At 38.3% G+C, this 19,920-nt stretch overlaps 1 pseudogene; it reads right to left on the minus strand.

The window, feature by feature from the left end:
* Window positions 1–13,314: 13,314 nt before the first annotated feature.
* LOC113875177 lies at window positions 13,315–13,472 on the minus strand (annotated as a pseudogene).
* Between the last annotated feature and the right edge of the window lie 6,448 nt (window positions 13,473–19,920).

The following is a 19,920-nucleotide window of genomic DNA, read 5'->3' on the forward strand; positions in this document are numbered from 1 at the left end:
GGTGATGGACAGGGAGGCCTGGCGGGCTGCAATTCATGGGGTTACAAAAAGTCGGACATGACTGAGCAACTGAACTGAACTGAACTGATCAATAATTATCTTAAATGTTGTTGAAAGAAATACTCCAATCAAAAGACATAGGGTGGAAGATTAGATTAAAAAACAAAAGCAAAACAGGAACCTACCTTATCCTGCCTGAAAGAGAACCACTTCAGGGCAAAGGATTGAAAGTAAAGGAATGGAAAAAGATACTGTATGCAAGCAAAAGTGACAAGAAAGTGGGTGTTGCAATGCTTATATTAGAAAGCATACTTTAAAACAAAGGTCATAAATAAAGGTGAAGGGCACTATATACTGTTGCAAAGATCAGTATAAGAAGATTTTACACTTGTCAACATGTATGCACTTAACATAGGAGCACCCAAATATATATAACAAATACTGTCAAGGCTATGGTTTTTCCTGTTGTCATGTATGGATGTGAGAGTTGGACTGTGAAGAAGGCTGAGTGCTGAATAATTGATGCTTTTGAACTGTGGTGTTGGAGAAGACTCTTGAGAGTCCCTTGGACTTAAAGGAGATCCAACCAGTCCATTCTAAAGGAGATCAGTCCTGGCTGTTTTTTGGAAGGAATGATGTTAAAGCTGAAACTCCAGTCCTTTGGCCACCTCATGCGAAGAGTTGACTCATTGGAAAAAACTCTGATGCTGGGAGGGATTGGGGGCAGGAGCAGAAGGGGATGACAGAGGATGAGATGGCTGGATGGCATCACTGACTCAATGGACGTGAGTCTGAGTGAACTCTTGGAGTTAGTGATGGATAGGGAGGCCTGGCATGCTGCGATTCATGGGGTTGCAAAGAGTCGGACACGACTGAGTGACTGAACTGAATTTAACTGAACTGAACAGACATGAAGGGTGAAATTGGCAGGAAATAATAATAGGAAAGTTTAATTCCCCACTAACATCAATTGATAGATCTTTCAAAGAATCAATAAAGCAACAGAGATGCTAAATGATGCAAAAGAAGAGTTAATTTAAATTTATATTTTAAAGATATTACATCCCTCCCCCCCAAAATACATTATCTTTTCAAGTGTACAGGCAACATTGTCCAGGATTAATTACATACTAGGACACAAAACAAGTCTCAACAAATTGAAGAGTATATATATTATCTCAAGCATTTTTTCAGACTAATGAGGCAAGAAACTAGAAATTAGCCACAGAAAAAGAAATAACGGGGGAAAACAGATTACATGGAGACTAAACAACATGCTACTGAAAAACCAATTGTAAACAATGAAATCAAAGAGGAAATTAAAAATAAGTTGAGACAAATTACAATGAAAACAGAGTTCAAAAAAAAAAAAAAGTCTATGAGATGTAGCAAAACCAATTATTAGCAGGGAGTTTTAGTAACATGGATCTTCCTCAAGAAACAAAAGAAAATAATTATCAAATAAAAATTCTTATCTTCCTTTTAAAATGATATAGAAAAAGCAGAACAAACAAAACCTAAAGTCCGAGGAAGAAAGGAAATAACAAAGGTCAGAGAGAAAATAGAGTTTTAAGAAATAGTAGAAAAACTGAATAAAATCAAAAGCTACTTCACTTAAAGAATAAACAAATTTGACAACCATCTGACCGGGCTCACCAAAAAGAACACAAATAAACAAAATAAGAAATGAAAAAAGAGACATAACAATTGACACCACAGACATACAAAGGCTATGAGGAAATTCTATGAACAAATATATACCAACAAATTTGACAGCCTAGAAGAAATGGACAGAAACATACATTTCACCAAAACTGAATCAAGAAAAAAAAAAAGCTCTTCCAAAAAACTGAAGAGGAAGAAACACTCCCAAGGACATTCTGTGAAGCCACCATGATCTGCATACCAAAACTAGACAAAAGACAACACTAAAAAAGAAAACTGAAGGCCAATATGAATACAGATGTAAAAATTCTCAGCCAAATATTAATAAACTAAATCTAACAGCACATGAAAAAAGATCATACGCCATGACAAAGTGGGATTCATTCCAAGTTCACAAAAACAGTACAACATACACAAACCAAAATGTTGCACCGCATAAACAAAAGAAAAGACGAAAGACACTTGATCCTCTCAATAGACGCAGAAAATGCATTTGACAAAATTCAGCATCCATTCATAATAAAAACTCTTACCAAAGTGGTATACACGGAACAGATGTCAAATTAGTGAAAGCTATTTATGGTAAATGCATTGCAATATAATACTGAATGGAGAAAAGTTGAAATCTTTCCTGCGAAAATCTGGAACAAGACAAGGATGCCCATTCTCACCATTTCTCTTCAACATAGTGTTGGAAATCCTACTTATAGCAGTCAGACAAAAAAAGAAATAAAAATTATCCAAATTGGAAGGGAATAGATAAAGTTGTCATTACATGAAAATGATATGATACTATATATAGAAAACCCTAAAGACTCCACACAAAAACTAATGGAACTGATACTCAGTAAAATAGCAGGATACAAGATCAACATACAGGAATTTATTGCATTCCTTTATATCAATAATGAAATATCATAAAGAGAATGTAAAGGACTTGCTGGCAAGATGGCAGAGTAGATGAACATAAGCTCACCTCTTCTTACAAAAACACCAAAGTCACAATTAACTACTGAACAACCATCAACCAAATAAATAAATAAATAAAACCACTGGAAACTACAACAAAGCTACCCCACAGCCAAAGACAAAGATGAAACCACAATGAGGTGATAGGAGAGATGCAATTTTGATAAAGTCCAATCACATATCTGCCAGGTGGGTGAACCACAAACTGAAAAACAATTATACTACAGTTCTCCCACAGGTGTGAAAGTCATAAGCCCCACATCGGGCACCCCAGCCTGAGGGTCTGGCAACTGGAACCTGAAACAGAAGACCCTAGAAACATTTCTTTGAAAACCAGAGGGGTTTGTCACAGGAATTCCACAAGACTGTGGGGGGTCGGGGGGGGGGGGAGGAAACTCCACTCTTGGAGAGTCCACACAAGATCTAATGCACACCAAGACCCAAAGAAAAAGTCAGTGACCTAAAAAGAGATTGGACCAGAATCTACCTGCTAGTATTAGAGGATCTCCTGCAGAGGCAAGGGTTGGCTATGCCTCACTTCAGAGACAAAGACATTTGCAGTGGCACCTCAGATGATTGGTGTGAGCTTTCATGGAGGATACTATTTCCCATTGAGACCTAACCCCAACCAACAACCTGTAGGCTTCGAAGCTGGGATACCTCAAGCCAAATAGCCAACAGAGTGGGAACACAGACCAACTCATCAGCAGATGGGCTGCTTAAAATGTTCCTGAGCATGGTCCTGTCCACCAGAGGGAAAAAAATCAGCTATACATATTAGCAGACAGGAGCCAGTCCTTCACTTCAAGAAGCATATACAAGCCTCTTAGACAGCCTCACCCACTAGAGGGAAGAAATCAGAAGCCAGAACTACAATCTTGCAGCATATGGAACAGCACTGAAATCACAGTAAGTTAGACAACATGAGATGGCAGAGGAATATGTCCCAGATGAAGGAACAACATAAAACTCCAGAAGAACAACTAAATGAAGTGGAGATTGGCAAACTATCAGAAAGAATTCAAAATAATGACAGTGAAAATGACTTAATATCTTGGAAAAAAGAATGAAAGCATAAATTGAGAAGATACAAGAAATGTTTAACAAAGCCCTAGAAGAACTAATGAACAAATAAAGAGAGATGAACAATGCAATAATTAAAATGAAAAATACACTAGAAAGAATCAGTAACAGAGTAACAGGAAGAACAGAGAAGTGACCTGAAAGACAGAATGGTGGAAATCACTGCCATGGAACAAAATAAAGAAAAAAGAATAAAAATGAAAGAAGACAATCTAAGAGGTATTTGAGAAAACATTAAATGCACCACCATTTACAGTATAGGTGTCCCAGAAGAAGGAGAGAAAGAGAGAGAGAAAGAACCTAAAAAATTCTATTTGAAGAGATGATAGCTTAAAGCTTTCTTAACGTGGGAAAGGAAATAGTCTCTTAAGATCAGGAAGCACAGAGTCCTAGGCAGAATAAACCCAAGGAGGAACACACAAAGACATACAGTAATCAAATTGACAAAAATTAAAGACAAAAAAAATTAAAATCAGAAAAGCAAAAGCAACTAATATGTAAGGGAACTGCCATTAGATTATAAGCTGATTTCTCAATAGAAACTTTGCAAGTCAGAGGGCAGGGTATATTTAAAGTGATGAAATGGAACAACCTACAACCAAGAATACTCTACTCAGTGAGACTTTTATTCATATTTGATAGAGAAATCAAAAGCTTTACAGACAAGTAAAAGCTAAGAAAACTCAGAACCCTCAGACCAGATTTGACAAATAAATTTCTCTAAGCAGTAAAAAATTCCCACTACTAGAAACAAGAAAATTACAAATGGAGAAGCTCACCAGTAAAGGCAAACTTAAATAGAGGTAGGAAATCACCTGCACATTAATATGATATCAAAACCATATATAAAATGGAATACTACTCAGTCAAGAAAAGAACAAATTAATACCATTTACAGTAACATGGATGCAACTAGAGAGTCTCATACTAAGTGAAGGAAATCAGAAAAAGACAAATACCATATGATATCTCATATGTGGAATCTAAAAGATAACTACAATATATCTATCTATGAAACATAAACAGTACCATGGACATAGACAGTAGACTAGTGGTTGTCAAGGGGAAGTGAGGTTGGACAGGGTTGTATTGGGCATTTTGGATTAGCAGATGCAAACTGACATATATATAGACTGGATAAAGAACAAGTTCCTACTGTATAGCACAGGGAGCTATGTTCAATAACCTGTGGTAAACCATAATTGAAAAGAATATGAAAAAGAACATATAAATATTACATATATGTGTATATTTAACTGAATTACTTTGCTATACAACAGCAATTAACACATAAGAGATAATCTTTGGAATTAGCTCTATATTTGGATCAGACACAGTGTTAAAAATCAGCACATTCAATTTCTACTAGTATTTCAGGGGAATATGAGATGAGAGGTCAGAATTGAGTGAATGGAGGAGAGCAGCAGCATTCTTAGTACTATTCTTGTGAAGGGTCAATGCTGATCCTTTAAAAATGAAGATGCTAAGCTTAAATTGTGTTTGATCGAGATAGCAGAAAAAGCTAAAAATCTAAAGGGAATGAGGAGAGCAAGAGAAATGATTGGATTATAACCAGAGTTGTGTGAAAGAAAAGAAATTCATTCTTCCCAAAGACCTGCTTTCATGTGGAGCCACAGTCCCATGGGATCTGGGATCAAGGAAGGTTACACTTTGGGAATGGGGTGGAACACTGGGAATGGTTTAGTGGGCATGATTAAGGTTTTCTGGCCCCACAACCTTTTTCCATTTTCCATTTGATCTCTGATTGTTTTCTTTATAAGTAAAAGATAGATTCTTGGCTATTGATCACAAAGTACAGAAATAAGTTACTTCATAGACTGGAAATAAGCATGACTTAAGGGAGGAATTACAAATGACACTAAGTGTGTATTTCCTCCTTTGAATTTTTAGAAAAATGTCTCCAAGAATATGATTTTTCTCCCATTACTGCTCAGTTGGTTTTCCTTAGCTTCACCTGTAGTCTCACTGCCAAATCAGAACAGACACTAACCTGAGAGAGAAGATCCCCTGGAGAAAGAAATGTCAACTCACTCCAGGATTGTTGTTTGGAGAACCCCATGAACAGAGTCCAGTCAGTCCATGGGGTTGCAAAGAGTCAGGCACAACTGAGCAACCAGCACTTTTGAGAGAGTGAGGCTGGGGAAATGAACCATTTCAAATCATTTGCCCCACTTTCAATACTGTTTGGAGATGCTTTGATTCTGTCACTTGCCCTTGAAGTCCCCATTCCTAGGGCCCCATGGTGGACACTGCTCCTCAAGGACTTAGGACTTCTGGCCTTGCTCAGCTTGTTAGTCAGTGACTTCTTAGAATCAGTTGTTTCAGTCAGTTCTGTTGCTCAGTCATGTCCGATTCTTTGCGACCCCATGAATCGCAGCAGACCAGGCCTCCCTGTCCATCACCAACTCCCGGAGTTCACCCAAACCCATGTCCATTGAGTCAGTGATGCCATCCAGCCATCTCATCCTCTATTGTCCCCTTTTCCTCCTGCCACTAATCCCTCCCAGCATCAGAGTCTTTTCCAATGAGTCAACTCTTTGCATGAGGTGGCCAAAGTACTGGAGTTTCAGCTTTAGCATCATTCATTCCAAAGAAATCCCAGGGCTGATTCCCTTTAGAATGAACTGGTTGGATCTCCTTGCAGTCCAAAGAACTCTCAAGAGTCTTCTCCAACACCACAGTTCAAAAGCATCAATTCTTCGGCACTCAGCTTTCTTCACAGTCCAACTCTCAAATCCATACATAACCACTGGAAAAACCATAACCTTTACTAGACGAACCTTTGTTGGCAAAGTAATGCCTCTGCTTTTGAATATGCTATCTAGGTTGGTCATAAATTTCCTTCCAAGGAGTAAGCGTCTTTTAATTTCATAGCTGCAGTCACCATCTGCAGTGATTTTGGAGCCCCCAAAAGTAAAGTCTGACACTGTTTCCACTGTTTCCCCATCTATTTCCCATGAAGTGATGGGACCAGATGCCCTGATCTTCGTTTTCTGAATGTTGAGCTTTAAGCCAACTTTTTCACTCTCCTCTTTCACGTTCATCAAGAGGCTTTTTAGTTCCTCTTCACTTTCTGCCGTAAGGGTGGTGTCGTCTGCATATCTGAGGTTATTGATATTCCTCCCGGCAATCTTGATTCCAGCTTGTGCTTCTTCCAGTCCAGCGTTTCTCATGATGTACTCTGCTTAGAAGTTAAATAAGCAGGGTGACAATATACAGCCTTGATGTACTCCTTTTCCTATTTGGAACCAATCTGTTGTTCCATGTCCAGTTCTAACTATTGCTTCCTGACCTGCATATAGGTTTCTCAAGAGGCAGGTCAGGTGGTCTGGCATTCCCATCTCTTTCAGAATTTTCCACAGTTTATTGTGATCCACACAGTCAAAGGCTTTGGCATAGTCAATAAAGCAGAAATTGATGTTTTTCTAGAACTCTCTTGCTTTTTCGATGATCCAGAGGATGTTGGCAATTTGATCTCTGATTCTTCTCCTTTTCTAAAACCAGCTTGAACATCTGGAAGTTCACGGTTCACATATTGCTGAAGCCTGGCTTGGAGAATTTTGAGCATTACTTTACCAGCGTGTGAGATGAGTGCAATTGTGCGGTAGTTTGAGCATTCTTTGGCATTGCCTTTCTTTGGTATTGGAATGAAAACTGACATTTTCCAGTCCTGTGGCCACAGCTGAGTTTTCCAAATTTGCTGGCATATTGCGTGCAGCACTTTAATAGCATCATCTTTCAGGATTTGAAAGAGCTCAACTGGAATTCCATCACTTCCACTAGCTTTGTTCGTAGTGATGCTTTCTAAGGCCCACTTGACTTCACATTCCAGGATGTCTGGCTCTAGGTGAGTGATCATACCATCGTGATTATCTTGGTCATGAAGATATATGCCATAAATTACATACTAAAAAGAAAAATGGGACAACAATGCTACATGGTGATATGAGTGTATATGGCCTGTATGGCTCCTACCAGTCTTCAAAGACTAGCCTCTACATAATTATAAATAACTATATCCTGTGAATCTTTAGGATCACTCAAAAACTATGTTAAAATGTTTTATCCACAATTAAAATAATGCATAAAATGATTTTTCTGTCTTTTAAAAAATTACTCGAATGTGGGATATAAAGCCAACAGTCTTGCTGTGGATCAGGGCAGTAAAAGACATATCATCTCTACCTCATCACACTTCACCAATAACTCTCATGATATCATTGACACTATGGATCATATCTTTGAAGCTACAAATGATTAGAAGATGAACCCTAATATTTTCACACAATGTTGGGACTCACTGTCAAGATGGTTATTTACCAGATGCTCCTGAGTGATATTTGAATTTCACTGTTGGGGATGGTTATTGGTTGGGGTCTCAAGATAGGCCTGAGGTTCCTGGTGGGTGTACCAATAAAGAACAAGTTTAATTCACCAGAAACTCTTTGCAAATGTTGTTAAATGCCAAGAATATCCAACTCGTTCTGGTTAACTTCAAATTTTAAGTGTCTATAGTAGCGGAGAGGTTACAAACCCAAGTATCTAAAGAAAATAAAACACTACAGATTAGCATATTAGACTGGAGAACGGAGGTTGCAGCAAGAGAGTAATCTCATATCAGCTCCAAAGAATTTATTATCAATGGTTGACCAATCTATTGAAGTCTAAGAGAAGTTAAAACTCTAGACTTTCATGAAAAATTTTCCTAATATAAAAATATGTTGTTATTCAAGGAAACACCTGTTATCTGTGCATCATATCTCTCAAGCCTCTTGGCTCCCAACCCCCAGATGGGTTCTGTAGATTTTTAGATTTATTAATATTAATCCTCTACTTTTTCTAATTTAGCATGCCAAGTCATTCAAAGGTAAGGCTCCTTTAATCTCCAGGAACTAATCATGAATCTTGTGTTGAGAAGAAAACTCACTTTCAAATTCTTGTTCCTCAAGGGCTTCATCCATCCTCTTCTGCAGCACCTATGAAAGCAGCTCTTTTGCCCCATTTCTGTTCCCCTCTAAATTTAAAAGGACCTAATTGTAACAATGAGATCACAAAGTAACTGAAATTAATTCCTGACATGCTCTCTAAATGCACACCATTGTCTAACCTGTTAATTCTTTTTCCAGATGAGAAGAAGCATGCAGAATTAAGCTGTTAAAAAATGACTAGGTCTCTTTCCCAACAGCCCACTTAGCAATTCTGCAGACAGGTCATGTAGGCAAGATAATATCTGAAGAACAAATCAGTGATGGAGAAATATGCAGAACCTTACCTCCTGCCTCAATGATTCACTGAGGTTCTTCCCTCCACTTCCTTTTTTCCCTTTAAAAACTGTCATGGCAGGGCAGAATCTTTGGAGTTGGTCTCTGGACATGAGTTCTCCTTCTCCCCAGGTTGGGCAAAAAGCAAGTCTGTATGAAGAGAGTGAAGAAATATAATTTGATTTGTGCATTGAAGGAGCTCACATTTCATTTGTGTGTGCTCAGTCGTGTCCAATTTTGTGTGACCCCATGCACTGTAGCCAGAGAAGGCAATGGCAACCCATTCCAGTACTCTTGCCTGGAAAATCCCATGGATGGAGCAGCCTGGTAGGCTGCAGTCCATGGGGTCGCTAGGAGTCTGACACAACTGAGAGACTTCAGTTTCACTTTTCACTTTCATGCATTGGAGAAGGAAATGGCAACCCACGCTAGTATTCTTGCCTGGAGAATCCCAGGGACGGGGGAGTCTGGTGGGCTGCCATCTATGGGGCTGCACAGAGTCGGACAGGACTGAAGTGACTTAGCAGCAGCAGCATGGACTGTAGCCCACCAGGATCCTCTGCCCGTGGAATTTTCCAGGCAAGAATACTAGAGTGAGGTGCCATTTCCTTCTCCAAGGAATCTTCCCAACCCAGGGATTGAACCCACATCTCCTGTGTCTCCTGCATCGGCAGGCAGATTCTTTAACATATAGAATTAAAATGCTAATAGTATTATTATCAAATACATAATGTAATTTGTCACACAAAAAAAAGATGAAACATTTTTATGATTCAGCAAGCATCCTGATAATTTGATTTTGTGCCTTTTCCCCCTCTTAGTTGTCCATTATCTGAAAGAGGATAAAACCTAGACCATTAATGAATGTTTGGAAAGAACAGTGAAGGCTGGGGGAAAAAATTAATCTATTTATACTCATTAAGGTCTATTGCCTTTACTGAAAATGAGAATAAAGATGTGATTGACTTATTCAGATGTTAAATTTTGCTAATTGTTACAAGCTAGTATTCAGCATTGAAATAAACAACTCTTTCTGAATTACTGAGTGCTTAATCTTTTAGTCATCCAACTCTTTGTGACCCTTCGGACTGTAGACCACCAGGCTTCTCTGTCCATGGGATTTTCCAGGCAAGAACACTGGAGTGGGTCCCCATTTCTTCCTCCAGTGGATTTTACTAAGCTAAGGATCCACCTCGAATCTCCTGTGTCTCGTGCATTGCAGGTGGATTCTTTACCCACTGAGCCACTTCCCACTGGGGAAGTTCTTTTGAAATATTAAGTCTCTTCAACTCTCTGCTTTACTTTGAATGAAAATATCTGCTTTCTTCATTAGTACTTCTGAATAATTCCTGGGAAAATGTTGAAATAAAGTATCTGATTAGATAAGAGTTGTTGATGTATGGCAAAACCAATACAATATTGTAAAGTAAAAAAAAAAAAAATAGTAGTCCTAAATATTAAAATCAGAGTTGACACTTAATAAATATTTAACTATTTAGAGGTTCCAATGATGTGTTCTCAGGAAAACACCAAATGCAGATGCTCCTGGATGGCTAAGAATTACACTTCTGTTTGTACACTGGCTCACTGACGCTTTCAGCAGCTCCAACAGTTTCATATATGGTAGAGTTTAGCTTTGGTTCAGAATTAAATAGTGATTTCAAAAATACCAATGACCTAATTAGCATATTTGAAAAGATTTTGACAGAGAGCTAAAGAGACAAGCTTTAGCTTAAAAGGTTTTTCTTTCAAGATGGTATTAATCCTCTTGATTACAGAAACAGAAAGGAAAAGTAAGTAAAACTGTTCCTATGAGGCATTTCAAAAGGTATAAAAACAATAAATTAAATATAATAATTTCAAAGAAACTTCCTATTCAATAAAAAAGAGATCTTTTTGCAGTTGTTTGCTATCATGAAATGAATTGTGTTAGAACCAAAATTATAATGTATATGACAGAGAAAATATTTAGCAAAGGATATGGATGCTCAATTTACTGCTTTTTTAAATATTGAGATTGATAGAACTTCCAAGTATGTAGAGCCTCCTGGCAGCCAGTGAGGGAGTCAGTCAGGCAGCGGGATTTCTGTGCCTCTGACCACCACTCAGGGAATCAAGTATCCAAGTCGACTCTGGGTGCAGCCTGCAGTGGCAAGCTCTTAGAGACCTGGCTCCAGGGAATGACCCCAGGACGGTAAACAGGATTTCCTCTGCGTGTCTGCAGAGTCCCAATCTCCAGGCTTCTTACAATGAATTAGAACATTGGCCATCACCGCAGAGATTTCTAAGGCTGGGCCTCTTTTACAAGTTTTGTTTGGCTGGAGTAGTTTCCCTCTTTCCTATCATTTGTCTTCAGTGACAGATGGAAGGACCTGGAGACTTCACTTCCTTCTCACCCTGACCTCCTGCAGAGTGGATCCAAAGGAAAAAGAAAACTCATGTATGACTCCTATAACTACCCAATTTTACCTCAGAAACTGTATTTGAGGTAGTAGCAATACATTCCAAAATGATGATGAAAGGAATGTATGACAGTCTTGCAGATATTTATATTTTCATCCAAAATAGATACTTCAGATCAAATCAATTTTTCCCTTAAAAGTTTACTATCACTTAAGAACATCTTAATTATGCTGATTTAAAAATTATAAAAATTTTAAACTGTGGTTGTTCTTTCACATAAAAATAGCTGTAACTTATTTTACATTAACCAACTCTTTAGTTGATAACCTTGGCCTGAGAAAATGCTGATTATCAGGCTCATCCATAGAAATTCTGGTTCAGTAGGCTTGGGCTGCTACTAGGAATCTTTTAAATAATGAAATAAAGTAATTTTAATGTAGGTGAGCCATGGTCTCAGAAACCCTGACTTAGAGAATGTGTTCTCAAAGGGTAACTGAGCAATTACAGGCCTATCAATGTATAGCCTTCACAGGCATACATATATGAGCTAAAAAGTCTTAAGTGCTTTGCTTACAAATACTCACAGAGCAATTCTGAGATGGGTAGGGGACAGGAAATAATACTCTGGAAAAACTAAAGTAATTGACTCAAAGTGACTTAACAAACTTGTGTTTGAACAGCTGTTGGAACTAGAGCCTCTGGCCTCTTGAGATCTATACTGTCTGCTCAAGATCTGCACTTCCAGCATTAAGAAGCACATGCTGCCCTTTATGCTATCAGCTCCTCTGAAATATTGTGTAATATTTCTGTTACATTTATTGTACAGGTATGCATGCCACATGTCAAATAGCAAATAATAATCTAATTTTGAAATGTTACCACTGTGTAGGCAATCATCTATACTTACTCTGTGACATCTGCATCCACTACTCACCTTTGAACCTTCTAAAATCTGCATCCCTTCCATCGAATCATTAAACATGCTCTAGCCAAGATCACACAATTTTTCTTGCAAAATCCAAAGAACAGCATTTGAGTTAAGGTTATGGAACAAACATTTTTCTCACTCCCTTCCTGAAACATAATTCTTGAGATGACATAAAAACATTTCATAAAGGATAACTCTACACCTTCATTAAGAAATGAAAAAGTTAAAGTGAAATTGCTCAGTCGTGTCCAACTCTTTGCAACCCTATGGACTGTAGCCTATCAGGCTCCTCTGTCCATGGGATTTTCCAGACAAGAGTATTGGAATGGGTTGCCATCTCCTTCTCCAATTAAGAAATGAGAAAGGACTGTTCTATACATCTGTGTCTCTTTTGATATATGGCAAAACCAATACAATATTGTAATTAACCTCCAATTAAAATAAATAAATGTATATTAAAAAAAAGAAATGAGAAAGGGTGAAATAAATTGGTAAGTTTGAAAATTTTCTGAAAGGTTAAGAGCAAATTGGTGGAACAGAAAAATTATAGATATAAATAAAAAGGGGTCAAAATCTACACAGAAAAACTACTAGAGATTTCAATGATATTTCAAGGTAAAGAATTGAAAAGGTGTTCTAACAGCTTTGTCTCTGTTGTCCCTCCCCCTCTCCCACTAAGCAAATCAGCACTGTTTACATACAGGTGAATCCCTGAGAGCTGCTCTCTAAAACATGAAGCTAATTTTCTCAGGAGTGTGTGTGTGTGTGTGTGTGTGTGTGTGTGTGCTTGTGCGCACATGCGTGCACTCAGTCACTCAGTCGTGTCTGACTCTTTGAGACCCTATGGACCGTAGCCCACCAGGCTTCTTTATTTATGGGATTCTCCAGGCAAGAATACTGGATGGGTTGCCATTTCCTTCTCCAAGCTTATCTGTAGAAATGTCAATACTCAGTCTTATTTTTAAAACAGTACTTTTCCCCCAAAGGAGGTGCACCATTCCTGGAAGTATTGCAATACCAGGTTGATGCATGGAGTGGACAGAGCAAGCTCCTATTCCAACTCCTAGTTCCAAAAATCCATTTAATTTCACAGAAGACTGTTCTTTTAAGAATAATGGGTCTCATCACAAGAAAAAAGAAATATGCAACTATGTGCAGTGATGATGTTAACTGAGCTTACTTGAGGAGATTATTTCATGATGTATACAAACACTGAATCATTGTATTATATACCTGAAACAAATATATTGTGTGTCAATTATACCTCAATAAAAAGACTATCAGGGCCTAATTTATGTTAACATTGAGATAATGATATAATTACTGAAAACTCCTAACATTAATAAAGCATTACTATGTGCCAGGCCCTGTTCTATGTACTGGATCATTTAATCTTCACCATAACTTTACAAGGTAGATTCTGCTACTTTCCCCATTTCAATGAGAAACAGAGAGATCAAGTGACCTGGGGGTCACACAGCTAATTCATGGTAAAGTTTTCATTCAAGTTCAGGTAGCTACAAAGCTCTGCATGTCTAGTCAATATCCAACTCTATGTCTTGACAGCAATTGAAGAAGGGGAAAAAGGCAAAACAGCTAAAACGATGAAGGAAGTGCATGAGATTCTGTACTGAATGAACCTTTTTATTTTGGTAATTGTATGAGGTAATGTTTTGTCCAGTTATACATTCAAAATAGCTGAGAAAATTCATACCCTCTACCTACCCCAATCAGCCAAATTCTTCATGCAAAAATACAGCAAATAAGGGATATCAGATACCTGAGAAAAATCAAAGGGAAAAGCAAAGATCAACAAACAGAATACCCAGCTATGAAGGAAAAGAAATATAGAGTACAGAGAAAATGTTTAAATATTCTTAATAGTACCCTTAGGGATTACAAGAGAATACTCAATCTATAAAAGAAAAAAAAAGTATGCTAATATAAAAGATCACTTATAAAAGGAGAACAACTTCTTGGAAAATAAATACATGATTACAGAAATAAAATATTCAGTTCCTCCATTGATTAAATTCTATAATAGTCATCCCTCAAGACTAGATTAATTATCTTGAAGATAAATTCAAGAAAATCTTCTAAAACATAGTGAAAAATAAACAAAGAACTCTAAGAACTAAGGGTTAAGGCACAAGATTCAGATTGAAAAAGTTTATCAGATGCTGAAAAGTAAAATCAATTTTGATGGTGGAGGAAAAGACAATGACAATAACAAAATAACCTTGAGATGCGCAGGAATACATCCAAACATCTACTGCACAAACTATAATAAAATAATTTTGAAGGATATAAAAATAATCCTACACAATAGAAAATTTACCTGAAGGTTTTGTTTTCCCTAAAATTGTTCTACAATTTAACACAATTTTAATAAAAATCCTAGTAGCAATACAGACAAAACTTCAAAAATTGGTGATAAAATTCAAATAGAAGAATAAAAGACAAAGAATAGCTAAGATGATTTTGAAGAAGAATGAGCTGCCTATCAGTTATCAAGATTCATACACAAGTGGAACAGGCAACACCACATGGTGCTGGCACAGAAGTGGACCACCAATGGGACAGAGTAGAGAATCCAGGAATGTGGAAACCCCTTATACTACAAAACCAGGGAAAAATCAGTGGGGAAAAGATAAACTAGTTAATGCATTTTTCAAGGACAAATTATTTTCCGAGTTGAACAAATAATGGTCCTTGCCTCACACAACACTGAAAATTAATTTTAGATTGATTAAAAGTCAGAATGCCAAGGGAACTGTAAGGCTTTTAGAAAGTAACAAAGTAACATATTGAAAGATCTTTTTGATACAGTAAAGTTGACTGTATCAAGGAATATCATTTCTAGGTATGAAACTTAGAAGAATCTGCACATATGAACACAAGGAGATGTATACAAAAATACTCATTTTACAAACTCTTGTAGTAGTGAAAAACTTGGGAAAAAATTGAAAATAAATACATTGAAATATATACCTACCTATATGAAAAAAAGAAAAAAAAACTAAAAAGAAAAATAACATTAAACTATATAAAACCAGTTACTTACAGATATTTTAAACAATATGAAAAAATTCGTATTGGTGTACTCAATTAATGCATATAAAACTTTAAATCATTCATTACTTCATAATATTATTTATAGAAATATATACGTATAGTGAAAATATAAAATCATACATAAGAAGAACCAACTTCATGAGAGTCACTCCCTCTGTGGGAGTGAGAAGTGAAACCAGACCTTCAATAAAATCTGTAATGTTTTATTGTATCCACAAACATATGGGTATTATGTTATTGGCCGTGCTTTTGTGTATGTTTATACTATGCTGTGAGACATTGAGTTATTAAGACAAAAGACACTAAACATTAAAATGAACATTATGCTTTCTCACAGCAAACAACTTTTTCAGCACCTGGGAACATCTCAGCAGGAAATATATAATAGTAATTGCCCACACAAATGTTTTAATGTGCACTCTCTCATCACTTCATGGGAAATAGATGGAGAAACAGTGTAAACAGTGTCAGACTTTATTTTGGGGGGCTCCAAAATCACTGCAGATGGTGACTGCAGCCATGAAATTAAAAGACGCTTACTCCTTGGAAGGAAAGTTATGACCAACCTAGATAGCATATTGAAAAGCAGAGACATTACTTTGCCAACAAAGGTCCGTCTAGTCAAGGCTATGGTTTTTCCAGTGGTCATGTATGGATGTGAGAGTTGGACTGTGAAGAAAGCTGAGTACCAAAGAATTGATGCTTTTGAACTGTGGTGTTGGAGAAGACTCTTGAGAGTCCCTTGGACTGCAAGGAAATCCAACCAGTCCATTCAAAAGAAAATCATCCCTGGGTGTTCTTTGGAAGGAATGGTGTAAAAGCTGAAACTCCAGTACTTTGGCCACCTCATGCGAAGAGTTGACTCATTGGAAAAGACTCTGATGCTGGGAGGGATTGGGGGAAGGAGGAAAAGGGGACGACAGAGGATGAGATGGCTGGATGGCATCACTGACTTGATGGACGTGAGTTTGAGTGAACTGCGGGAGTTGGTGATGGACAAGGAGGCCTGGTGTGCTGCAATTCATGGGGTCACAAAGAGTCAGACATGACTGAGAGACTGAACTTAACTGAACTGACTGAAATAAGGATATAACCTCCTATAGTGATTATGAGTAAGCATTTTATATTTCAAGGACCTCCTGGGATTGAGAAAAGAAATTTGAGTGGAAAGCCCTATCCATTTGTCAGGTTCCCATTCTCTAAGGCTGTGGCCACTCTGAGCAAGTCTTGGAGGAACCATTCTCATGCTCTCAGGAACAATTTAGAGCTTTTCATCCTGTGTTTGGGTTAATTAATAGAACTATATGTTTAGAAACCTACTCTAGTGATCAGAGATTAGTGAAGAAAGTGGGAGAAGGAGAGAGCAGGGTTTTTTTTTGAAATTTAATGTTTCTCTTCAAACAATATAATAAATGAAATGGAGTCATCATCATGACTAGATTATAACTTGATAGAGATTATAACTGAGGACACAAAACTAAGGTCCCAAATGGTGAGTGAACAACATGGATGTCCAGTAAAGCCCAGGATAGCCCAGGATAAGACCTTTAAATGAGTTGCACAGAACCCATGGAAAATAAACCCGAAGGACCTTGGGAAGGTAACAGGCAGGAAGCCCAGGGGTCTCCAAATGGAGGAAATATGCTGCAAGTATCAGACATTTGTATCTCTCTTAAGCAGCAGGAGGAAACAAACTAGTGATATTTTTTTTTCCTTCTCTATACAATTTAAAAGAAGGTTTCTCTTAGAATACTGTGTTGCCATAATGACACCTGGTCTCACCTGAAGTTAACTATTCTCAAACCTTGAGTTAACCAATACATTTTTCTTATGGAAATGTTTGTCTTAAGCTATGTTAATGTACTATGCATTTATCCCAGACTCTGTCTTCAAGTCGGTTCCCCCTAATGGATCAGAACCTACTTGACAAACCATTACGTTATACTCGGATATTGTTCCCCTAATCTATGTAAATGAAACTATTTGTATGGTAACCTGCTCTTCTACATGATTCAAGTCAATTGTTTTATGGCCTAGGATGAATCGCCTGGTGCTGAGATTATCCCAAAATACATCTTATGGATGAGGGGCCTGGTGCCATTCTGGGTTTTAAGACATTCCTTTCTTTCATTAACAGACTGCTAGTGACTGTATATCATCCAGCTGAAGACTAGCAGGGGGGTACTCTTACTGCCCCCTTCTGATGCCTATGTCAGAAGCTTTCTCTATCTCCTTTGTACTTTAATAAAACTTTATTACACAAAAGCTCTGAGAGATCAAGCCTTGTCTCTGGCCCCAGATTGAATTCTTCTCCTCTGGAGTCCAAGAATCCTGACGTCTTTTCATTCAGCAACAACCTTTCATCTTGGGGGCTCGTCCCAGGATCCTTCAGGACAAGGTAAAGATGCTTGGAGCTCTAGTTCTTTGTTCTCCTAGCGAACACGTTTTCTGCTGTACTTTACTAACTCTATGGTGTGCTAGTGTAAATGAATGAAATGCCCTGCATGAAGCAAGTGAGGAGCCCTGCTCTGTGGTTCTGCAGTGATCTCATATGGCTTATGGCAGAAACCTATCAGGGGTTTATACTGACCTTCCAATGCCAGGAGGCACACAATGTCTCCTTTGGAGACTGACTAGAATGGGCAAAGCACATGGACCGAACTCTCCTTTCTCAGTCAAACTTTTTGGTCTCTTTGACCATTTCATAACTCCTTGGGAATTAGAAGTACTAACCTAATCTGTTTGGTCATAGATTTTCAAGGGACTTGTGATCTATGCTGTTACTGTGTACTGTGACTTAGGTCCCTAACTTGGATTGGTAGTCAGGAAGCCCCTAGCCTCACTAGGAATCAGAAGTTTGGAAGCTAGATGGAGCTCTAGCTCCAAGAGCATCTCTGAGGTTAAAGATTACTCAGATTGGAACTACAATGGGTTCTTTCCTTTGGTACCACTGGCTCTTAGTGGACCAGAGGAGGCTCTTATACTGGTATGGTGACGGTTAGAAGGAACATCTCAGTTTTATGTTTGTATCGGTCTTATTGTGGTCAGGAATATACTCAGGGCCATGCACAGGCACTCAGGTGACGAATGTTTCCCCCACCGGTCTTAGCTTGGGAGACATTCTGGAAGGTTACTCTGATTGCACCCCGGGTGGCATCAGAGACAAGCAAGGTTTTAATGGTGAAGCTGGACGTCAGTCAGGGATGCCATCAGGTCTACCCCTGGTGCATCCCTACCCCATCTTGGTGGTAGAACTGGGAGGGACGAGTATGATGCCTGTGTCTGTAAGGGACGGACTAAGTCCAACCAGGAAAGAAAATATTTTGGTGTAAAGTCTGTCTACACCCTGATCTAGAGCAGGGAAGGATGCCTCTGGTAAAAAGATGGTGCTGGTCGCTTTTTTTCTCCTGGGAGCTAACAATTCCAGCCTCACTCCTTTGAACTGTATCCTGAAAAACTGAGATAGATTTGATACTCATGGCTTAAAGAAGACACACCTGGTCTTCCTATGTGATACTACATGGCTGCAGTACCCACTGAAAGACAAAAAACAAAGAGATTTAAAAAAAGCAGGTTTCTCCAATCTACCCCTGAGATCACATGCACAGAACAGCCGAAGAAACTGAGGAACAGCCACACAAGCTGTTGCCTCTTCATAAAATACCCACGGGAAAAATAATCAGTCTATGAGAGTTAGTAAGCCTTTTTCTTATCAAGAAATACAAAAAATCAAGGAGGATCTGAGAGACTATTTAGAAGACCCCAAAAAATATGTTAGAGCTTTTAAAGGTGTTACTCTGCTTTATGACCTTACTTGGAAGCATGTGATGTATATCTTGGGACAAACACTGACTCCTGACTCAAAGACTCGAGTTTTGGGAAAAGCAGTTGCTTACGCTTATTCCTTGGAAGGAAAGTTATGACCAACATAGATAGCATATTGAAAAGCAGAGACATTACTTTGCCAACAAAGGTCCATCTAGTCAAGGCTATGGTTTTTCCAGTGGTCATGTATGGATGGGAGAGTTGGACTGTGAAGAAAGCTGAGCACCGAAGAATTGATGCTTTTGAACTGTGGTGTTGGAGAAGACTCTTGAGAGTCCCTTGGACTTCAAGGAGATCCAACCAGTCCATTCTGAAGGAGATCAGCCCTGGGTGTTCTTTGGAAGGAATGATGTAAAAGCTGAAACTCCAGTACTTTGGCCACCTCATGCGAAGAGTTGATTCATTGGAAAAGCCTCTGATGCTGGGAGGGATTGGGGGCAGGAAGAGAAGGGGACAAAAGAAGATGAGATGGCTGGATGGCATCACTGACTTGATGGACATGAGTTTGAGTGAACTCTGGGAGTTGGTGATGGACAGGGAGGCCTGGTGTGCTGCGATTCATGGGGTCACAGAGTCGGAAACGACTGAGCAACTGAACTGAACTGAACTGATAGAGATAAATGGCTTAGTAATAAATCAGTAGCAAAGAAAAAGGATGAGATAACCATCCTCCCCACTGAAAATCAGATG

This window comes from Bos indicus x Bos taurus, chromosome 17, assembly GCF_003369695.1.
Source record: "Bos indicus x Bos taurus breed Angus x Brahman F1 hybrid chromosome 17, Bos_hybrid_MaternalHap_v2.0, whole genome shotgun sequence".
In the NCBI taxonomy this organism is placed as follows: domain Eukaryota; kingdom Metazoa; phylum Chordata; class Mammalia; order Artiodactyla; family Bovidae; genus Bos; species Bos indicus x Bos taurus.